The sequence below is a fragment of the Athene cunicularia genome (assembly GCF_003259725.1).
Source record: "Athene cunicularia isolate RWA chromosome 20 unlocalized genomic scaffold, athCun1 chr20_part1, whole genome shotgun sequence".
Taxonomy (NCBI): domain Eukaryota; kingdom Metazoa; phylum Chordata; class Aves; order Strigiformes; family Strigidae; genus Athene; species Athene cunicularia.
Window position 1 is genome coordinate 13,699,288 of NW_020799125.1, and position 21,088 is coordinate 13,720,375.

At 46.9% G+C, this 21,088-nt stretch overlaps 1 protein-coding gene across 3 annotated transcripts in view; it reads left to right on the forward strand.

The window, feature by feature from the left end:
- The window catches only part of RALY (RALY heterogeneous nuclear ribonucleoprotein), a 90,662-nt gene that overhangs the window by 8,159 nt on the left and 61,415 nt on the right, over positions 1-21,088 (forward strand). The window contains exon 2 of one of the 3 annotated variants that reach the window (XM_026861931.1): positions 6,298-6,372. The exons of 1 other annotated variant lie outside the window; for it this stretch is intronic. The gene's annotated coding sequence lies outside the window, so the exon portion shown is untranslated. Of the gene's footprint in view, positions 1-6,297; positions 6,373-9,879; positions 9,957-21,088 lie in introns of those variants that run through there. One more of the 3 variants, XM_026861932.1, reaches the window with a different exon arrangement.

A 21,088-nucleotide genomic window follows, 5' to 3' on the forward strand; every position in this document is an offset into this window, starting at 1 on the left:
AACAAAGCATTCAGGATGATTAACTTCCCTGTGCTGTTTCCTCAGTCCCCCTCCATTTCAATGGACGCATCATTCAAGTTTATTGAGCCTCTCCAGAGATGTGGTAGCATCTCTCAGAAGTTCAACTGAGTATGCAAAAGTGCTGGAGTCAACAATGAGTGCAGCAATGCTCTGAGAACAGGCCTTCATGCAGGAGAGATGCAGAAGAGTGGACAGAGTAAGAGAAATTGAGGTCTGATCAGAGCCCTGAACATCAAAACTCTCAAGAGATCCTAGGGACATGGAAAAGAAAATGGCTCATGGCCTGCTCTGATTATACCTGCTAGAGCCCTGAAGGTCCCTACTTCGCCACTGCTTAGACAGAATGAGGCAGATGGAGAATTACAAAAACAAATTCCAGCAAGGAAGGAGGAACAGAGATTTTGCCCGAGATCTGAATGAAGTTCTGAATGCCTTCCCTATCCTCCTCTCAAACTGACCCAGATGCCTCAACTGAGACAAAAGTGTTTATCTTGCTCCTAAAGCCTTCTCCTGCTGATAACCTAAAAGTGTGGGAGGGGAAGTACTGAGGGGCAGAGGGACATGGTGCATAAAAGAGCATCAGAAGCTCTGAGTTCTGCTATTGGTTCCACTGTGCACCTCTTTGAGACCAAGGGCCAAATTACTACATCTCAATGTTCCTTAGGATGTTAAGTCAGACCCAGATGAGGTCAGAAGTTGCCTGATAACCTGAAGTTGAAGCTGTACAGGAGGTGGCACAGAAAAACCTCACCACTAGGAAGATGAAGGGAACTAAGAAAAGGAAGTCCACCTCTGCTGCTGCATAATCCCCTCATTTCCCAAGTCTCCAGCTACAGGAAAGACCAAATTGTCCTGCTCTTACACCAAGTTCCTCTTCACTGCATGAGTCCTAATGAATTCAGGCAGCAGGAGCAGCAGTCTTCAGCCCTTACAAAGCTGGAGGCAATCAGTGCAGTGCACAGTCCTGTGATTTTTCTAGAAGCACTTCAACTTACGATGCAAAAGTGAAGGAGGAAGGAGGCAAGTAGCCTGCCAAAATGCAACAACATCTTTCAAACAAAGTAACTGCACTAAAATGTGCTGGTTTATTTCCACTCTCTGACCACTCTTTCTATGAAACATTTTTTCCTCATGTCCAGCCTGACCCTCCCCTGCTGCAATTATATATATTATATTTGAATTTCTTCCAACACACATAAAGGCAGGAAATACCAAAAATTTTGCCTGAATCCTACTGAATAACAGCCTTCTACCCTGGAGGTGCTACATGCAGGGCAGTCTCAGGCCTCTCTGAAGCTGGGTGAATTGAGGGTGTTGTTAATGCCATACCTTTGAACAGCGACTCTTTGTAGTTAGGAGGGTTAGTGATTATAGGAATTACTGTTTTAAAGGGCAAAAGCTTCAAATGTGGTTATATTTGGAGAAATAACTTGGGAAGGGAACACTGTCCTGCTCAGCAGATCTGTCTCCCACGTGACTTCAGGGACGTTCAGCTTAGTGTAGCACAGGTTCAGGAGAAACATCGGTAACAGAGTCCACACACACAGGTGGAAGATCCTGTCTTACAACAGCTGAACAAGTTACCACTTACCAGGTAAGCTGCACCGGCTGAGCGTGTGCTGCCACCCAGCCGGCACTGGCTGTGTGCTCTGTGCTGTTAATTTAAACCACCGTGAGTTGCCAACTGATGGGCTGTAAGTGATGCCCTGGTGAGTGGTGAACCATCACCTCGCAGTAACCCACGGGCTTTCAGTCACTTGCTTGTGCCTTTGTATGAGAGAACAAGGCAGCTTTTGTTTTTGTTGTACACCAAAATTCCCACTGCATCTCAGTAGCAAAACTAATGGGAGTGCTACAACAGGTGGGGAATGACTCCAGGGTATGTGCTTGCAGATTGAGTTCATTAATTTTAAGAAATGCACACAAAATAAGGACAGACAGTCTCGGTGGAGATGTGGAGTGGGGTCTCAGGAGCAGCTTGCTTGGCTCTGGATCCAGCACACGCTCCCTCTGATCAAAGCCCTGCGGCACCCAGCTTTGCACCATGCTAAAGTCAAACTGGTATTTCATTGAACTGATTCCTAATACCCCGTGTGTCTCTGCTCTGGTATGTTAAAAAGCAGTGGAAATACACCCTTTTCCTCCTCCATTTACATTACGGTTTCCACGAGACCTTACCTGCTTCCTATTATGTGTAGGGTACAATGAACTATCATTTAACTATCTATAGTCGGGTTCAAACAGCAGCCATAGAGAAGTTTGTTGGGGTGGAGGGAGCACATTTAGCGCTCTCTGATGTTGTTAATTATCCATTACTCCTTGTCCTACTTCCCTTACAAGCATTCACTGGGGTGCCTGATCAGTGGCTGCCGAGACCTATGAAGGTGCTTGTGCTGTCTTCTGGGTTGACTTTGGCTGCTGGTGTCAGTGTACTGATCTTGCTTGTACCCTTCCTAGTACATCCAAAAAATCTGCTTTATTCTGTTTTTTTTTTCTTGCTTGTCATAGCTTTGAATGCCTTTATTTCTTATTATCTCCTCTGACATAGGTATCTACTGCTTATAATCTTATTAGTCATCTCTGAGCACTGAAGCAGCTTGTTCATTTCAAAGAATGCTGCTGTAAAGGCAGGTGTGATCCAGATTTGTCCAATTCTTTCTTTTCCTTTGTGATTTGAAGGGCCTGAAAATATTTGTGTAATTGTTTCCCACACACACATGCCCCCAAACACTCTTCAGCTCTTCTGAAAATTGCATCCCTGCTCCTCATGAGAATTCCTCCAAAGGCAAAGCAGTGCCTGCACTACAGTGCAATTAGCAGCTCTAATGAAACACTGATAGAGAGAGCTTTGCTGTGATGGGCAGTAGCAGCTCACAAAGCTCATTGCTCATGCTGACACCATAACTGGAAGAGGCTTATGTGGTCTTGGGCAGCCCAGTAAGTGCACCAGCAACCTGGGATAAAAAGGCAGATGCTTCTGAGGCCAGAGGTGGGACTGCCTGTCCCTGCTGACCAGCTGGTCCCACAGAGGCTGCCTGAGTCCTGACTGCTGCAGAGCTTAAAGCAGGACCTGGATTACAAACAGAAAATCAGTGCAAAAATGGTGGCATTGGGGGACACCATCCTGCTCTGCACAGAGCTGATGAGCTGCTGCTTATCCTCCCTGGCACGCAACAGTAAATTCATTGCAAACCACCATACCCCAGCCATGACTAACTGTGCTACCTTTCTGGTGATGTGCCTGAGGCTGGGAAGCTGGCGATGGGCTACAGGGGTTTGGGCTGACCCCACAGTCCTCGGCAGCACAGTGCCCAGCACAGCACCCCTGGGGCCCCCAATGCACAGAGATCTGATGCCTTGAGACAGGGCTCAGGGCTGCTGAGCAAGGAGCCACCAGATAGATGTTTTCTCCTGTCTCACAAAGGTGGACAGGAACAAGACTTCAGCAAAGTCCAGGTTCCCTGGTGCCCAAGTGAGATGCATGACTGCCAGGCTGCCGGGTCGTGCTGTCTCCATCCAGCCCCTTCTCCATCTCTGGTTCTCCCAGTGCATGTCATCACTTTGTTCAAAGTGGAACAGCCTCAACGTAAAAGGGTGAAGGGGGCTCACCCCAGGGTAATCCTTGAGGGAAGCAGGCTGCTCCCCTGTGCAGTCTGAGACCCTGGTGGCAAATGGACCCAGCAGGGACTTGGATGTAAGTCTGTGCTTGCCACATAAATCCGCTGAGGCTAGGGTCCTCTGCCTGTCACCCAAAGCCTGCCTGTCCCATGAACCTCAAGAGGGCAACAGGATGCATCCACACCAGGACATGGACTAAATTGAACTGCAGTGGCCGAGATGTTGGTGAATTTTGCTCAGGAGCTGGGTTCAGAGACCTCTGCAGGGAGTCTATGGTTTTGTTTTGGAGAGCCAGAGGGGAATCCTGGAGGCAGCCAGCTCAAGTCTGACCTTACTCACCCCTTTCCTTGTGTCTCAGCAGACATACATTTGAGATACCCAGCTAACATACCCCATCATGCAGTGCCTCACCCTGCAGGCAGCACCCATGCCCTCTCCTCTGGGGGCAGCGAGGTTGGTGGAAGGAGACCATTTGCAGGTAGGTGGGAGGAGTCCCACAATATTCCACTGCATTTTGGCTGCAAAACCCAAGCAGTGGAGCTTGGTATACCAGCACCTCTGTATTAACAATGCTGCCTCCTTCTGCAAGATGCTTCCTTTCATCTTCAATGGTTTCCTGCTTCTCATAGTCTTGAAAACACATCTGCATTGTTTATCTGACCCTCACACATGGTCACAGCCTTTACAGCCTCTGCCTTGGCTCCTATTACACTTTCCAAGGCCTCTTCATTGCCTGGGTTTTCTAATCTTTCCGCCAGCACCCATGTTTTATGCCTTGGTTATGCCTCCCTTCCTTTTAATTAATTTTTCACACTACCTTGCTCGTCCCTGTTGCCCTCTTTTATTTAATTTATTGCTCACTAGCCATCATAACCCCTGGGCAAGCCTTTAATTTATCTTTTCCTGCGTCCCATTGCCCCCCTCTGTCCTTTCCCTTTATTGATTTCTCCAGTTTGATTTCACCCTGTGCTTGCCAACACGGTCTCCTACTCTTCCCTCCCCCTCAAAATTGCTTGGCTGAATTTCTCCCCCCATTAGTGACCTTGCTGCCTTGTAATTCCTGCCCCAACAGGGCTGAGATTGCTGTTTGTTGGGTTTCCACTTTGCTTGTGCTTAGTTTCCACCCCGAATTCTAAGTGTATCAAAATTACCTCTGGGTAATTCCTATCCAAGTTTCTGTGATAAGGAAATGGTCCTTTTCCAATGTCCTTCCTCCAAATCTAAGAGGTTCAAAGGCCGTAACCTGATGGAGCTTCTCCACTGAGCTGCCTGCAGGCAGGCAGTTGCTCCAGGGGCAGGGATGGACTTGGGCTCGACTGCACCAGGTTTCAGCTCTGACCGATAGGAGCAGTTTGCGCTCTCAGCAGTTCTTTGTCCCGGAGATGAGGAAGTGCAGTTGTACCTGCCTTGGAGAGGCCTTGGCTGCTCACAGAACTCCGTTCCAAAGCTTTTTCCTGGTCTACATTTGAATGGTGAGGGCACTGTGGAAGCGGAGCGGGAGTAAATGACTTTTCTTCTGTCTTCTAACTGCCCCCTGCCTGCTCCAGCCCAGCTCACATGAGCTGGGTGTCCGCAGGCTCAGACAAAGAGCTTTGCTCTATGGTTATGAAGAATTGAATGTTCTTGTTTACGATCCATAAATAAATTGTCCATTTACTTACAGACCAGTCCCTGCAGTTACCACAGTGGCTTTGGAAAACACATTACTGCACATAACACGGGTTATTTTGTCATCTGAATCCGTGTGATTTGCAAGCTGAGCCCAAACTGGGAGAGGGTCAGAGGTTGGAACTATATATTTTAAAAAGCATATAGCAAGGCAAGATCTAGAGCTATTACCTGCTTTCCTGTAGAACAGGCATAGGACATTGGCGTGTTAGGGCTCAAAATTGTGATTATCTATATAGTTCCCTGAGCTGTCCACGCTAAAAAATACTCTTGGTTAGGTCTGTGCTCATATATGTGGCATCCATTTTCATGGTACATTGTGTAACTGAGCTTGTTTATGTCTGATGAAGGACCAGAGTGTATAAATGGTGAGCTTGAAACTCTAGCAAAGGACATATTTGGACATATCCCTCCTGTCTCCCAGACCATCAGATTGGTAAGCCCTTGAGTATATCAGCCCTGGGATATTATCACCATGTGGGAAGTGGGGAAATACAGAGAGCATTGTAAGGGCCACGAAAGGCTTAGATCTCAGATAGGCAGCACGGGAGACAGCTGGGCTCCAGGGCACGATGTGCGTGGATCAGACAGGTCTGCCTGGCATAGTGTGAGTGACACACTGGCAAAAGAAGGTCCCACATGTCCCCAGGAAGGTCTGTCCCCAAGAAACTAATTGGACATTGTTGGTTTAATTCGTAGGTTGGTTATAAATACGTGTAATTCTGCAGTGAGGTATTGACATGGTTATATTTGTCTAGGAAATAAAGTACAGGAACTATATTGTTGAAATTGTCTGTGCCCCAGGTGGAGCTGGCTGCTGCATTCAGCAGAGGTGTGTAGGGTGGGCCCCAAAAAGTGGGAGTTCAGCTCCAGCCTAGGGCAGACCTTCCTCCCTCCACTGTGATCTGAAGTTAAATGTCACAGCTCATTGTTGGACTAGTTTATTCCATAGATTTTATTCTATTAATTCTATTCTTCTCTTCTTTTTAGTTCTTCCTATGTTCTGCTCTCCCATCTTGATTTGGGTTTGATATCAAAGATAGCATCATCCTATAAACTCTGAAGGTAGGTTATTCTCATGATGCTTTCCGGGAAATCTATAGGTGTCTGTGAAGAGCTGACCTTTATTCCAAATTGAGTAAGAATCTCTCCTCTTCAACAATTTTTATCATTGCATAGGAAAAGTAGACCAGCTTCCTTCTAACTCTGTTGCTTTATATCTACAGACAGAAATACCCTTTTTTAATGTAAGAAGGGCCCCCCACCCTACCCATATAGTGGTTTACAGCAGTTTGGGCTGGAGATTTTTTTTCCCGACCTATAAAAAGACACTTTTAAAGATGATGAAGACCATTTGGGTGGTCTAGGGTAGCTAGGGTAATAAAACCAGAGACAGCTCCCTTTGTTGTTGCAACTTGGGCAAGCATACAAACTGGAGAAGAGAGCTGTACTTTACTGTTAGACCTAGAAAAAGGGGCTTTTGCTTTATATTTTGAGAAGTTTGTATCAAGACAGTAACTGACAGACAAGGATGCATAACTGTTTGGATGATTTATCTTCTATTGTGAATTGTGGTTCTTTTGTGAAACACTCCAGGCCCCTCTGTGTGGTGATTGATTCAATACATCTGCCTTCCCCTGTGAATGACATCTCTTCTCATCTCCATTGGCTTCCTGCAAATAAGGAGCTATAAATAAACAACAATATCCGTATTTGCAGGGGGTGGAAAGCTGCACTGGAGCTTTTCCTTTATATGGTGTAAACAAAAACAGATGATTAAGGGGTACTGTAAGTTAAAGCCATGCAGAAATCAGGAACACAGACAGATGCTTTGTGGCCCATGAAACCTACAGTATTGTAAAAAGCATGTGATATTATTTTGTAGTTTGAGGAAAAAAGCGTATAAGGGCACGGAGAGTTTATAATGAGGAACAGCCAGACCCTTCAGTGAGCTTTTTCTTTCTCACAAGCAGAGTATAAATGATGGCATTTGTGGTTCTGAAGGTTCGAGGCTTGATGAACAGGCAGAAGTGATGCACTGAATGGGGGGTGAAAGCCTCTGCTGCTTGCTGGCCCAGGGGACTGGAGAAAGCTGCAGTTTCCTTTCCTGGCTGTGGAAAGCCTACTGACACCCACCTGTGGGGAGATTTGGGGAAAAAGCTTGTTGTAGGGCCTCGGTGCAGTGAGCTGAAGGGGAAAGCCTGGGTAATGTCTCTTGTGTCATGGATCCAGTGATGCAGAGAGGAATTAAGGGTTATACATAATGTAGCTGCGTTAATTGGAGATGCTGGAAAGTTTGATGAGCAATGTAAAATTTGGCTGCTTCTCTGATTTTTGGCTTTAGGACTCTACAATAAGGGAATTCCTGCAGACATCCTCCTCCTGGGGGTACGGCTCATGGGTGCCCTGGGCACAGGAGGGTGATTCCATGGTTCACCACCTGGCCAGTGCACCTTACTGGGGTCGTTGGGGCAGCATGCAGGGCTTGCAAACGCTTGTGTGGCAGTTCCCACTGGCTTTAAAAGGATTTTCCAACCACTGGGTTATGAAAAGTGCCTTATTTTGTGTAAAAATAATCTGTTTAAACATTTAACCTGCAGCTGTTCCATTGGGATTTTCCAAATCAGGCTCAGACAGTGTTGCTGGCTACTTTGCAATGAGTTGTGACGCTTGACTTTGCAGGAGTACTACTCACTTTGCACCGCAGTCACAGATGCATACAAGATGCTTGTGGCTATGGATAAGTCAATGGTAAATGTTTTAATCAGAGGGAGGGTCTGGTCTTCTGTTGGTCTCAGTATCTGACGTGGGCTTTTATTCAGATGAGCACTCGCTCAGAAGCTGAATGTCGGAGGCATGCCTGGTTGTTCTGAAGGTCCTGGATTAATTCATAACACAAGCCCAAATATTGGGGCCATCTGTCTATTTGTAGTGGACTTCAGAAGTAAAACTATATGGTATTGGTTTTATTTCCTTGGAGAAGTAACTGAAAGCAAGCTCAGCCCTGTTCGCCTCAGAGCAAGCGCTGGTGAGGAAGCTGTGAGCGGGATTAGGACATGAGCCTCGCAGGTCGAGTACATCAGAGTTACCCTGCTCAGAGCCAGCTGCCAAGTCCCCGCCACTTGGTTAAGAGTCTTTCTGTGACTTCATAGGGATGTTTTCCTAAAAGAAATGACCCCAGAAGATGGTTATGTAAGCTTTTTTTTTTTACAGCAGTGGCATTTCTTCCTTATAAGCATTTTTCCACAGAGCTGTCTCCTTGGTAAACTGTAATCCGTAGATCAGAAGCTCCATCACAGAGCCGCATGTGGCACGAAAATCCTTCACTATCCCTTATCAGCATCTAATTCAATTGTAAGAGAAAACAAAGCCACAGGGGGGGCTCTGCCAGCTGCTTGCCGCTGTCCTGTTTGCCCTTTGTCTGTCCTGCCTTTTAAACTCCTAATGGTGGCATCCAGAGAGAGATGTCACACCTATTGCAGGCAGGGACGCAGCCAGCATCCGCTCTACCTGCAAAACTGGTAAAGCATCTCCTTGAGACAACGCTGCTTGGGAGCACAGCAGACTAGACACAGCACCTCAAATGCAAGATGTAGTGGCCAGTGGCATGGTGGAAACCTTTTGTGAAGGTAAGATGGAGTAGAGATGTAGTTTCTGTCTCTGGCCTTTCCATGAGCCCTGCCCCAGAGCTGCAGGGGAGCAGAGAGTGCCCTGATGGCTAATCCCAAAGTCCTCCACCCTGAAAGCCTCTGCTGGGAGGTGCTGCAGCAGCCCCGAGCATGGCAGTGGGGCTGAAGAAGTGCATGAGGTCCATGATGATGACCTGACATTGCCTTGTGCTGCAAGTGGTGATGCTTCCTACTGCACCACAAACCAGCTTCTGGTCAGGGAGAGCTTCTCACACATGCCTACCTTTCCCTGTTCCTCAATCCCTATGGTCTACCTAACCTGATTTCACTTACAGAAGTATTTCTATAGTATCCACAATAGTGTGTCAGTCCCTCGGGCTTGTTTTGGTCTTCTCTGCCTTCATCATTTGCAGCATCTGTGTCCACCACCACAGTGCCAGAGCTACCTTATTGATGCAGTGAAGCTCATTTTCGGGCAGAAGCATCATCAAACTGGAAGAACATCTGCCTGTATTCAGCTGACTTGTATTTTCTTCTTAAGCCTTGGCATTAATATCAAACTTGCAAAATTGCAAGGTATTAGGTTTTTATAGAGACACTGCTCTTTGTGTGACGAGACAGCTGATGGAAGTCTTAATACTGCAGGTGGTGTGCTGCCAATCCATCTAAAGCTGTACTGTATTAGCACTCTGATAGCAGAAATATCCCTCCTGGTATCAGAAATATCCTTCCAACAGAGAACTTTGGAAAGCAGAGTACATTGCCATTATGTCTGGGCATGTGTATGCACGCTGCTTTTCTGGCTTCATGTTCAAATTTGCAAAGAATCTGACACATCAATAATGCCTCCTATGAATTTGGATATTAGTGTGAAGAAAAAAAAAAAAAACAAAAAAACATCCTATTTCCAAAAATGTCAGGTTGCAAGACAGCCGCCGAGGTGTGAGGAGGGGATACAGCCAAGGTGGCCGTTCACAGCTGTCCCTGTTGGGTTGTGTCTGCAGAACTGGGGGACACTCAGTGACTAACAGCCCTCTCTGATGAAAATGCTTAACTCTTTTCCTCCTACCCTCTTCCATACTCATCTTCTCCCTTCCCTGGTGCAAGACAAGACCATGGGCAAATTCGGCTGTAGTCAGTCTGGGGTCCTGAGCCTCCCCAGAATTTGGGGACCCTGCCTGGCTTGGGGCTCCCATATCCAGACCCTCTTCCAGGGGAGACAGTGGAAGGGATGCATGGATGTCTGAAGTGAGATTTGGGCTGGTGACTAGACTGCCATTTTTTTAGTACCAAGAATTTGCTTTCTGTTGGGCCACTTCTGGTTTTCAGTTCTAAAAATAACCCAGAACAGTAGGCAGGAAACAAAATGTATAATTTTATAAAATGATGATGCTGTGGTTATTGTGGACAGTAATATTTTTAGAGAATTCTTTTTTTCTCACTAAAATTCTCCATAGCGAACTGGCTCTTTTTCCCTGACCTTGTTCCAGTCAGAAAACACATCTTAGTTCAAGGTAAATCCCGCTCATCCCTCCATGATTAACCATTCCCTCACCCTGTACCAGATCCATCACTTGTCTAAAGCCAGGAGCACGGCTGGGATGAAGGGCTGAAGAGAGAGGTACATTGCTCTGAGAACTCCAGCTGCAGTGCTGGAACAGCATTCAGTGTGGTATGAGCAGTTAGTGCAAAGCATGCAAGTGGATAGATATGCAATATGTTATATGAAGTAACTTGGTGATTCTCAATTAATACCCTAATTGCCTTTTTTAAAATTATTGACTCCAAAATTACCAAGCTGAGTTGCAAGTGCTATGGAATATAAAATTCAAGGACTCTTTATTGACATTTTGGAATTACAAATTATGTTTGTTGTGAAAAAGTAAAAAACTGTCTGTTTAATTGGTTGTAGGTTGCAATTTGAGTGTACTTAGGTAAGAAAAATGCAGCTATCTAGGGGATTGTTAAAGATCACTTTCCTTTGAGTCAGCAGAGTTCAGAGCTGGGAATGAAACGGATCTATATTCTATAAAACTTAAAATTAACGAGTAGCTCAGTCCAAGGGATTGCTCTTGGCAGGGTGAGAGATGCATTGCCTTGGGTGGGCCAGTGGTGGGAAGCACAGAGGAAGAGGGAGCCTTCGGCGTTTCAGGCCTCAAAAAGAAAAATAGAGTATCTCCTAGCTAAGGTGGCCTGACCTTACTTTGTATTACCTTCTGAAATGTGGGGTCAGCCCCCTGGGTTAGAAGAAGTTCCTGGCTGCAAACAGTAATTTAGGATTCATCTCTCCTAAAATAACAGATGTCAAAGGCTGACCTGCTTGTCCAGGATGCCTCTCTGGTCTGTAGATGAAAGCAGTGATTCCTCCGATCTTGCATGGATTTACCAAGAAAAGGGGAATCTAAACTGTCTTTGCCTAAAGCAGCTTGTGTTTCTTGCACCCGTGGAAGAAGGTAACGAGGCCCTGGCACGTGCTGAAGGCACTGGAGGAAGATGAGGTCTCCAGAGCAGAACTGCCCTGGTCCAGGTGTCCCAACACTGTGGAATAAACAGGCATGTGTCTCACCACAGAGCAGTGGTCTCTGCTCTCCAAAATAACTTCCCCCAGGAGAGTAATGTGATACTGGTGTCTTTCTGACAAAGCCCTTGAAAAAAAGCACCACTAAAAAGTTTGCCAGTACAGAAAGATTCGTTAACATCATTAATGAAAAGTGAAGCTTATACTCCAGGTGGCCTCTGAAGATTGAAGATCAACATTTAGACTAAGAAGGGGCTCTGCTTTTACTCATTTGATGAATCACAGTATTTGGCACGGGATATCTTTGTGGAGAAGGAAATTGGGGCTGTCCAGCATCAGCATTTTCTATCAGTGAGGAGCAGGATGAAGAACCTGAGGGGATGGATGTAAGAGCATGGCAGTGAAATGAGGGGATGTAGAGAAGTGAGCAGGGAGAGCTGAGGAAGGCATAGTTGAGTTGAAACTTGGGTCTTGTGACTGCTTTCCCCTCTGCAGCATGTTGCCTCCTTGTGTCTCTGTACTGAGTGCCTCGTGTGCCATGTGGGTGCAGCAGGGTCCTGCCTGCATCTCTCACCTCACAGTGCAGGTGTTCTCTCCTTAAGCAATATCCCTGTCTGCTAAATGCAGCAGGAGGTCAGGTGTCTGCCATCTCCACCTTGTCACCAAGCTACCTCCTGTCCTGGTGAAAGTAAAGGTGATGCTGAGGTAGAAGGCCCCATCTTCAGCTGGTGTTGGTTGCTGTAGGTCTTGCAGCATGAACAAGACAGATCCACCCTGCTGCAACCCTCGCAGCTCTCCTGGGGTCTGTGGGGTGGTGGCCCTGGGCCTCGTGAGTCTGCTGCACTTCTAAAGGCTTGCAACTGCCGAATGAACGGTGTGTTGGAGCAGGATAGGGAAGGTCACAGCTAGAGCCCTCCATACGGTGCTGTGCCATGGCTGCTGCTGGGAGAGGCACCAGGCACTCTACAAAGTGGTGAAACGTGTGATAGAAGGAGGGGTTGCTCATGGGGTGTACACTGGGATGCTGCTGTCCTGCAGTCCTTTTGCTCACGGATTGGCTTTGCAAGCTTGCAGAATAGTTTGCCTCTTTGGATTCCATTTTCAGGATCCTTCCAGCCATCTCTGCATCTGACTGGGTGCTGGGGCAGAACACTGCCTGTGTACCACTGCACCCAACGCGGGAGGCTGCAGAAACATTTAACCTGTGCCCCTAAAGTCGGAGGGCTTTGGCATTGACTCCAGCGTGTTGTTCTGTCGAGTCGCAGCTGGAGGGAGTTAAATCTTTACCATCCCACTGCAACTGCCTTTGAAACAATATAATTAATAGTAATACCTCCTGCTCCAGGCTGAGATTTAGTTGACGAGCAACTGTGTAAGTTCCTCCTGTGATTTTTTTTCTTTTTCTATTTGTTTTAACCAGATTTAATCAATGCTATAAAGGGCAAAGTGGCAGTATTATTTATTTATCATGGGAGCAGCACAGCAAACAGTCTATCACTTTGCAGTTTGCTGACCAACACTACAGATAATCAGTGTTTTTCAGTCGCTTTGCAGGGAAGTCCTGCAGAGTGCGATACATCAATAATGTAATGATTGTAGGATTTGATGGGAAGTCCGCCTTTCATAGATTTCATAGCTCTCTGCAGCAGTAACATTGGGGTTTTTGTTCTACAGAACAAAAATAAAAAGGGTGAGTTTTAATTCAAGTGTAGTTTAAAAGTGACTTTTTCAGTGCAAATTGTCATGGAAAGTATTTTATTTCAAAGCTGTCATGTTTTTAATAAGAAGAATGAAAGCTGTAACATTTACTGAGAAACAGTAAATTGTAACTTGGGGTTTTAATCTAAGAAAAAGGACATAGTGGAAATATTTTTCTACAAGCTTTGTGATTTTGTTTCACATATTTCATGGAAAACCTTTCCACTTCCTGACCAATTGCTTTCTAGCACTGTCAAGAAGGGGGTAATTTTCTAATAGATTTGAGAGGACTCCTTTGCAAGGCCACATTTGCTGCAGCAGCCGTTTGTCCTGACCCGGGCTGGTGTGTCTCTCTCCCCGGTGACTGCCACTTTCATTCCAGCGAACACTTGTGCATCTCATTTGGAAGGATCTCTTTTCACAGCACATGCTTATTCTTCAAGGGCAAAATTTGCTTTCAAGCCTCGCCAGAACAGCGTGGGCTGCTGAAGATAAGAGTGACAAATTGGCACGCGGGGAGTAAACTTGGGTCCTTGAACACCATCGCCATACCCGGCCTTTCCTCAGGTGAAGCACAAACAGGAGCACAGCACTTTTACAGATCACAGCTTATTAAATGCCCTCCTTAAGACTGTGAAAACATTTGCCTCGTTGCCCTGACAAGATGGTTCACTCTGTCCCCTCCATCCCTAGTGCTCGTCCGTGCCCCTGCAGTCTTTCTCCTCAACTGGTTCATATTTATCCACTGCCTAATTAGCAGTAATTGCTTCGTCTCTCGAGTGGCTGGGCTGGAGTCCTCTCTGGCTTTAAGCACAGGCTTTCATGCCCCTGTGGTGTAGGCAGGACCCTGTTGCAGGGCAGCCCGTGATGACCAAATCCGGCATCTCTGGCAGCTCCCACCCACCCTGGGACAGGGATGAGCAGGAGTGGGCAGGAGCACTCCTGGCCACAGGGAAAGGGGACAGATCCAGTTACTGCTAGCAGCAACCTCCAGCATTTCGCAGGGGTGGGAACAACTGGCTTCAGTGGAGACCTCTCCAAAACCTGCTGTCTCCCTGGCTCAAAGAGCCAAAAGGAGCCTTGCCCAGGAGGTTTTGTGGCTTGTGCCAACAGAAAAAAAATTTTTAAGCCTCTCGCTTTGAGATGGCCTTTTCCAGAAGGGAGTTACTCACTGCTTGTTGTGTCCTCTCTGTTCAGGGCTGGATTTGGGGGAATCCCTGCAGCATCCTTTCATGGTCACAAGACCAGTCCTGTGGCAGTAAGGAGCAGCCTCAGGATCCCAGCAGGGTACCCTGAAATATCCCCAGTCATGTCCCCCCCTTGTCACCCCTGTAGAAGAAGATTTGTTGGCCTTCGCTGGAGCTCTGGCTGTTGAGGAGCAGCCTCCGATGTGCAGCTACCTACTGATCTATCTCCCAGTGACGCCGTTCGCAGTCAGTGGGACAGTCGGGGTGTAATGCACAAATATTTGCTCTGTCAAGAAGCACTCAGCAGCCTGCAGGTAAATATTATTAGAACAGGGAGTAGCAGTGACTCTGTTAATACAGTCCCAGAGATACGGGCACATCCTCTGCCAGCATGAAGGAGTCCTGGGCTGAGCAGAGCAGCCTGTGCTCACACCAGCTGAGGGTCAGGCACCCCAGTTTCCCCCCAAGAGACACACACAGGCCCTCAGTGGGTGATGTGTGTCCTTGGGGGTCAGAGAAAATGTGTCTTTCTTGCTTCTTCAGCCTCTGAAGAAATAACTGCACTGGGTCTGCATTGCTGCTGGAAACAGTCTGTAGAGGTGATAACCCCCAGAACCAGATACCCCACTGGTTTCAGGTGGAGCTCCCAGAATACGCAGAACCACTCACCTGTATCGGTCCATGCTTTTCCCAGTATATCACTGGGGCAGAGGGTGGTATCTGTGTGCAGTGGCTTAGCCAGGGGCCAGATTCTGGACAGTAAGTGCAAAGAGCTGGTGGTGCCCATGCACTGACCTCGGTGGGACGCCTCTGCCTGCTTGGACCTCCAGCTGGGGAGGACCAGGCAGCTTGTTTGGTGATGGTGAAAGGAGAAGCAGCAGGGCAGAGCTCACAGACATCTCACTTTGTAGCAGTTGCATCAAAGGAGGAAACTTGGATTTTAGTGAGAAGGTTTGCAATATCTATATAGCACACAGATCAATAATATGATGCATAGCAGCTGCTATCAGTAAAGTGTGTCGATGAGCCTCATTAACGTTGGCTTATGAATGCAGTTGAGTGTAATTGTTCCCTGTACTTAAAAAACAGAACCAGAAGAAATTGCTAGAATATATCCTCTGGGTGTGAAATGCTGGAAGTAATGGAGCTGAGGGGTAGACATTCATGTTTAGAGCAGTGTAAAAAAAAAGCAGGGCTGTGATTTAAGAAAGCAAATAAAACATTTCACCTGGTTTTACACAGACAGTCAACTGCTTCAAGCTGTTTCTATCCAGCAAAGCGTGCAGTAGAGGCAGAGTGTCAGAGGGGATGGACTGTGTCTGGGCTGGGGTTCCTGAATCGGGTCCCCAGCTAGCATCCCACAGCACGCTGGTGTATCCCTCAAGCACAACGTTAACCTGCTGCCTCTGAGCAATGGGAAGGTGTACTTGGGGATGGATTTTCTTAAGAAGCAGCCTGGAGTTATCTCCAGGGTGTTGGCATTAACCCATCACCATCATTCCACGATTACTTCTACCTCCTGGTGTTCACTCACAGTCTAACCCAGCTGTGGCCAAGGATCGAGCCTGAGAACCTATGTATGATGAAAGTATCTCTTTCAAAAAAGAAATGCCATTAAGATATCAACAGTCGAAGACTCCCCTGCTCCCTTTGTCACTGTGCCCGTGGTTAATCATCTTCCTGTTAAAATTTGTGCCCTTTATATCATTTGAATTGGTCGGGCTTCAGCTTACAGTCATTTATTCCTGTTCTGTCTTTACTCTTTTGATTAAAGAGCCCTTTTGTATCCGTTATTGTCTGCGGATGAAAGTTCTTACACAGAGTAATCACATCACCTTCCTATCCCCTTTTTGATAAGCTAAACAGGACAAAGTCTTTAATTTTCTCTTTGTCAAGCATTTTCTTCAACCCTTGAATCATCTTCACAGCTATAGTCTGCACTTTCTTTTTTTTTTTTTTTTTAAATCTGTAAAATTTAGATGTTGAATTAGGTGTTTAAGTTTCCAAATCAGAAGTGCAAAAGTCTTGCCAAGCCTCTGGCCCTGAGCATGGAGACTTGTCTGTGCCGTGGCCTAGATGTCACCCTCCGTGCAGCCCCCAGGACCCCCCACAGTGCAATTTGAGCAGGAAGCCCCTGAACGCCTGGGATTTCAGATCCCAAGGGCAGGCAGGAGGGTGCAGCACGGGTCTGAGCAAGGTCCATGTTGTGAAACCAGCCTTGCTAGAAGCTCACCTTCATGTTTCAGCCTCCTGCCATGGTCTTTGCACTGATGGGCACCCTTCTACCCTGCACGCCACAAGCACCAAACTCATCCTCCCGCTGTCCACCATCTTGTGTAGCAGGAATGAAGAATATTGGGAGAGATCTGGCCATGGCTTTGCCAGGTGGTCGTTCAAAGCCCTGCTACTCTCCAGTCTGCCAGTGGGCAAAGAGAATCTCTCTTGTCCATCTGTAGAGCCACAGCAAGCATCGAGGTCCATGTTGCTCGCTACTGAGATCAGTATCTGGCCCCACCAGCCTGCGCTGAGCCATCAGTGTGGTTATTTATCACACAACCACACCCATCAAACCCGTTTGGATGAGGAGTGTGGGACACCGCACAGAGCAATTCTTTGCAGCGAGCCATCTGAGCCTGGATTAACAGCTCAGCACCGATTCTGCTCTGCTAAAGCCAAGTGTAAAATCCCAGTCTGTGTTCCTCCTGTTGAAGATGCAGAATGAATTTCAGTTTAAAATAACATCAACCCATTTATTATTGCCTTTGTAAATAAGCCCCTGGAGAAGACTGTAGGTCAACATCTGTCTCAGCTTTGGCAATGCCATTTTGAGATGAGATCTTAAACTGAGTCAGTGTGAGTTACCAGCTGATATAAGACCTTTTGTCACACAACAAAGCCAAGACAGATATATTATCTCCTTTGTGATCTGGTGCCCCACCAAGCTCCCCAAACAACTCTAATCCCTCTCAGAAAGGCAAGCTCAGGATCAAGTGCACACAGGAATTTATATTGACCTGAAGTTCATTTCTCCTAGACTTGCTCCCTGGTGCTTTTGTGACATTACTTCTTTCCCTTGGTTGTTCTGGGGACATTCTGTGCCCACAAGGGTGGGTTCAGACAGGCAGTGCCAGTGAGGAGGTGTTTACCTAAACTCTCGCTGAGTATCTACCAGGCTGGAACCACCAGACTCCCTGTGCAGAGGAAGCACCCAAGGCCATCACCACAGAGGACCGAGGGCACCTCCAGCTCTACTTGGACGTTTTGCTTTCTGATCCTCCCATCAGAATATGCAGGAGAGAAAAGGAGAGACTCAAAATGACCCAAACTTTTCTGAAACTGTCTTGACGTTGCCACAACAGCTGTTGATTGCTTCTGGGCTCCTCCAATCTGGTTCACCTGAGAGGAGCCTTTTCCTACTGGTGAAGATGTCCAGAGAAAGTGGACTGCAGGAGGCAGCATCCTGGTTGTGCGGTCATTATAGCAGATGCAAATCTGGGGTATCCTCTTGAAATCAAAGAAGCTGTGGGACTCTGCAGCTATTGAGGATCAAGCCCCTTAATAAATACTCCCATCATGATCTCAGAGCCATTCCAGCAATGGTGCATCCTCATTTATTTTCAGCAAACCTTATTGTGGACCCAAAAAGGGGTTATATTAGCATAGTCTTCACTTTTTAAATATCACTCTCTCATAATTTTTGAAAGCTTAGATATCTGAAGCGCTTAGCTCTGTGTTGAGTGTCTCATTAAATTTCAGATCCCTGCTTTCCTGGGCTCCGTTAATTAGGCACTTGATTGAAAGTCTAAATCTGAAGGCTTGGGTGTTGACTACAGCTTTGCTAACCTAAGGTGATCTGTTCAGTGTAGAAATCTTACCTAGCCAATTTCTTTTCTTATAACGTCCTTCACCCTGCTGTTAAACAGGCATCACAGATTGCTGGAAAACCCTTGTGTTTCTACTGTGTTGGCTGGAGATTTTAGCTCTTGAGCTTCGTTGTCACTTGAGTTTTCTGTTGCAGCTGTTGGTTAATAAAGACTGCCTGTCCATTTAGCAGGCAGCAACTAAAGAACAGCAAGAATTTTGTCTTGAATAGTCAAGTAGCCTGTTGAGTTTGTTAGGGTTTTTTTGTTGTGGGGTTTTTTTTTTGAAGTACTGTAAGGTATTTAATGTAAATATTTGCATAACATACGAGCCCACTGTCAGATGCCAACATGTTTTTCATATCTGCCACTTAGTCTTCACTATTTTCATCTGCCTGCAATGAGATATTTAGAGCCAGTATTCCCATGGACACACGTGTTTCTAGGTGGGAGTCAGGAACCTTATGGCATGATGGACCTGACCCTGTGGATCACACACTGGCACTCCTTTGTCCAAGCAGTTACAAGGTGTGTAGCAAGGACACTGGGCAGCCAGAAGCACACAGCCTGGCTTGCTGGCATATGCTGCTCCTCCAACCTGCATTGCTTTTGCATCAGCAACAGAGAGAAATGAGCCAAGCCAGGAGAGCAGATGGAAGGGAATGAAGGACAGGAGGTCTCAGAGGTCCGTGCTCTACATGAGCCTGCACTGCCAGGCTGTGAGGAAGAGAGAGAGGAATACTCCCAAAATGAGCTTTCCTGGCTACATGGCTTGGACTGGAGAGAAACACATGCTGGGTTAGAAATGGGTGGTGCAGAGCTCCCAGGAGAGAGCAAGGCTGGGTGTTGGGAGACTCCAAGGCAGTGAATCCCATGGAGATGTTTGCAAGTGGGTCACTCATTTGGGTTCATGTGTGCCCCCCAGTTTCTATCAGCCACGTGCCAGAAGCACACTGAGACATCACCCAGCTTTGGTGTCAGTGGCCAGCTCTTTAGGAAAGTGCCATTTTAAGGGCAGCTATAGCCACTAAGTCTCCAGCTTTCTGCTTCCCAGTGCTGCTCAAATCAAGCTGTGATCTCCCTGCAAATTGGCAGGTCAGGCAGTACTACTCACCTTGCTGGGCACTGCTCACTGCTAAGTCTGTCTCACACTTGGTTTTGTAAGGAATTACTTTCTGAGTTTTGTTGTTCTAGGTTCTCCTTGCCTATCTCATAATTCTTTTCTTTAAATTGTCTCCTGCAACTGGCATGTTCCAGCTGCTCCAGTACCTGCTCTAGGTTATACATCTCCTGTCTCCGATCCCTTGACACACAGCCTTTTTCCTTCACACTCTTCTCCTCCCCCCCCGCAGTTCATACCAGCTTGCTTCAATTAGCTGATCCAGTCAGACCTTCCTTGGCATGCTCATTTTTTCCCGACAAAGGGGTGGCAATCAAGGTAGACTGTAATTTAATTGAATTTTCTTCTGAAGCTTTAAGTGGGATAATCCTAAAGCTTAGTCTTGCCTTTGAGTCACAGCTAATGGCCTTGTCACTTGTGAAAGGGTTTTTTTTAGTTTCTTGGTCTAATCGGCATCTATCATTCTTTACTGTTTTTTGCTCCTGATAAATATTTCTGACCTGTTTGTAGACAGAGGATTACTAAGACTACACAGCTCCATCTCTGAGCAGACCTGTGTACGTGTGTGCATAGGCAGAAAGACTCAAAAATTGATTTGGAGGTGAAAAGTGTTACTACTCCATGCAAATGAGGCATTTTTATTTTCTGAAAGCAGTAGGCATTTTCTGTTCTTCTCTACCCCACTCCAGATTTTAAAATGTTAAAAGGGACAGTGATGCAAATGTCTTACAAAGTACAGTCTGCACAGAACAGTGTCCAAAGTAAAAAAAGAATTGAGCAGCCCCTGATGTTGGTTTGCTGTTCACTTGTTGACCTTTGTACAGATCTTTTTAGAGTAGGATCTGATCCCTGCAGAGGGGTGACAGTGACACGCAGTCGTAAAAGGTTAATGAATTAGCAGTGGACATGTGAGACTTATCTGCATTAGCTCCATTTATAGATGGGAATTGAGGCCCAGGAAAGGTTAAATATCTGCCTGAGGTTGCATGTGAGGCTGGCGGCTGAGCGAGGACCTCAATGCAGATCCCCACGTTCTCTTCGGACTGTCCTCGCGAGCGGCTCCGCTGCGAGGCTCTGCTGGGGCTTGTGGGGCAGCGAGGCACGAGCACCACGGGATCGCACACAGGCCTGGCACTAGGAAGGGACGGGCTAGAGGAGGTGAAATGATGCAAAAAGTGTCTTGGGATGAATGAAGAATGGGAAGGCAGATGAATTCAGTGGAGCAAAATTTGGTGAAACACGGTAGTATTTATACGCAGAGCTTGGTTTCCAGGTTCATGCTGGCCATGCACAGTGACAGTGTGTTCAAAGAAGGCAGCAGCGTAAACCTCCTCTAAACCAGCTGCTTGTAAAAAAACCTGTGAAAGTGATGGTGGAAACACGCAGGATGAAGTTGCCATCTTGTGGAAGCTGAAACGGGGGTGGTTGCCAGCACAGCTGGGAGCTGGTTCTGGCAGAGAGGGCTGGGCGCAGCATGTCCCTGCCCCACCGGCACAGCCGTGCCATAACCCACCCGCCGCCTTCCGCGGCCTTTGGGGTGCCTTGTCCTCTACTGGTTTGGGATATTTTTGAGTATTGGTCTCTATAACTTCATGTTTTGGAAATCTGAGGGGGTTTTTTGACACAGGGTTTGTTGAGACTGTCAGCAAAGCCCGTGTTTTTGGGGCTGTGCCTGCTGGGTTTGCAGCTGTGCTGGTGGCTGGTGATTACCAGGTCACTACCATAGCTGAAACCTTTTCTGCTCTGCAGGCTGAGGGAAAGATAAATAA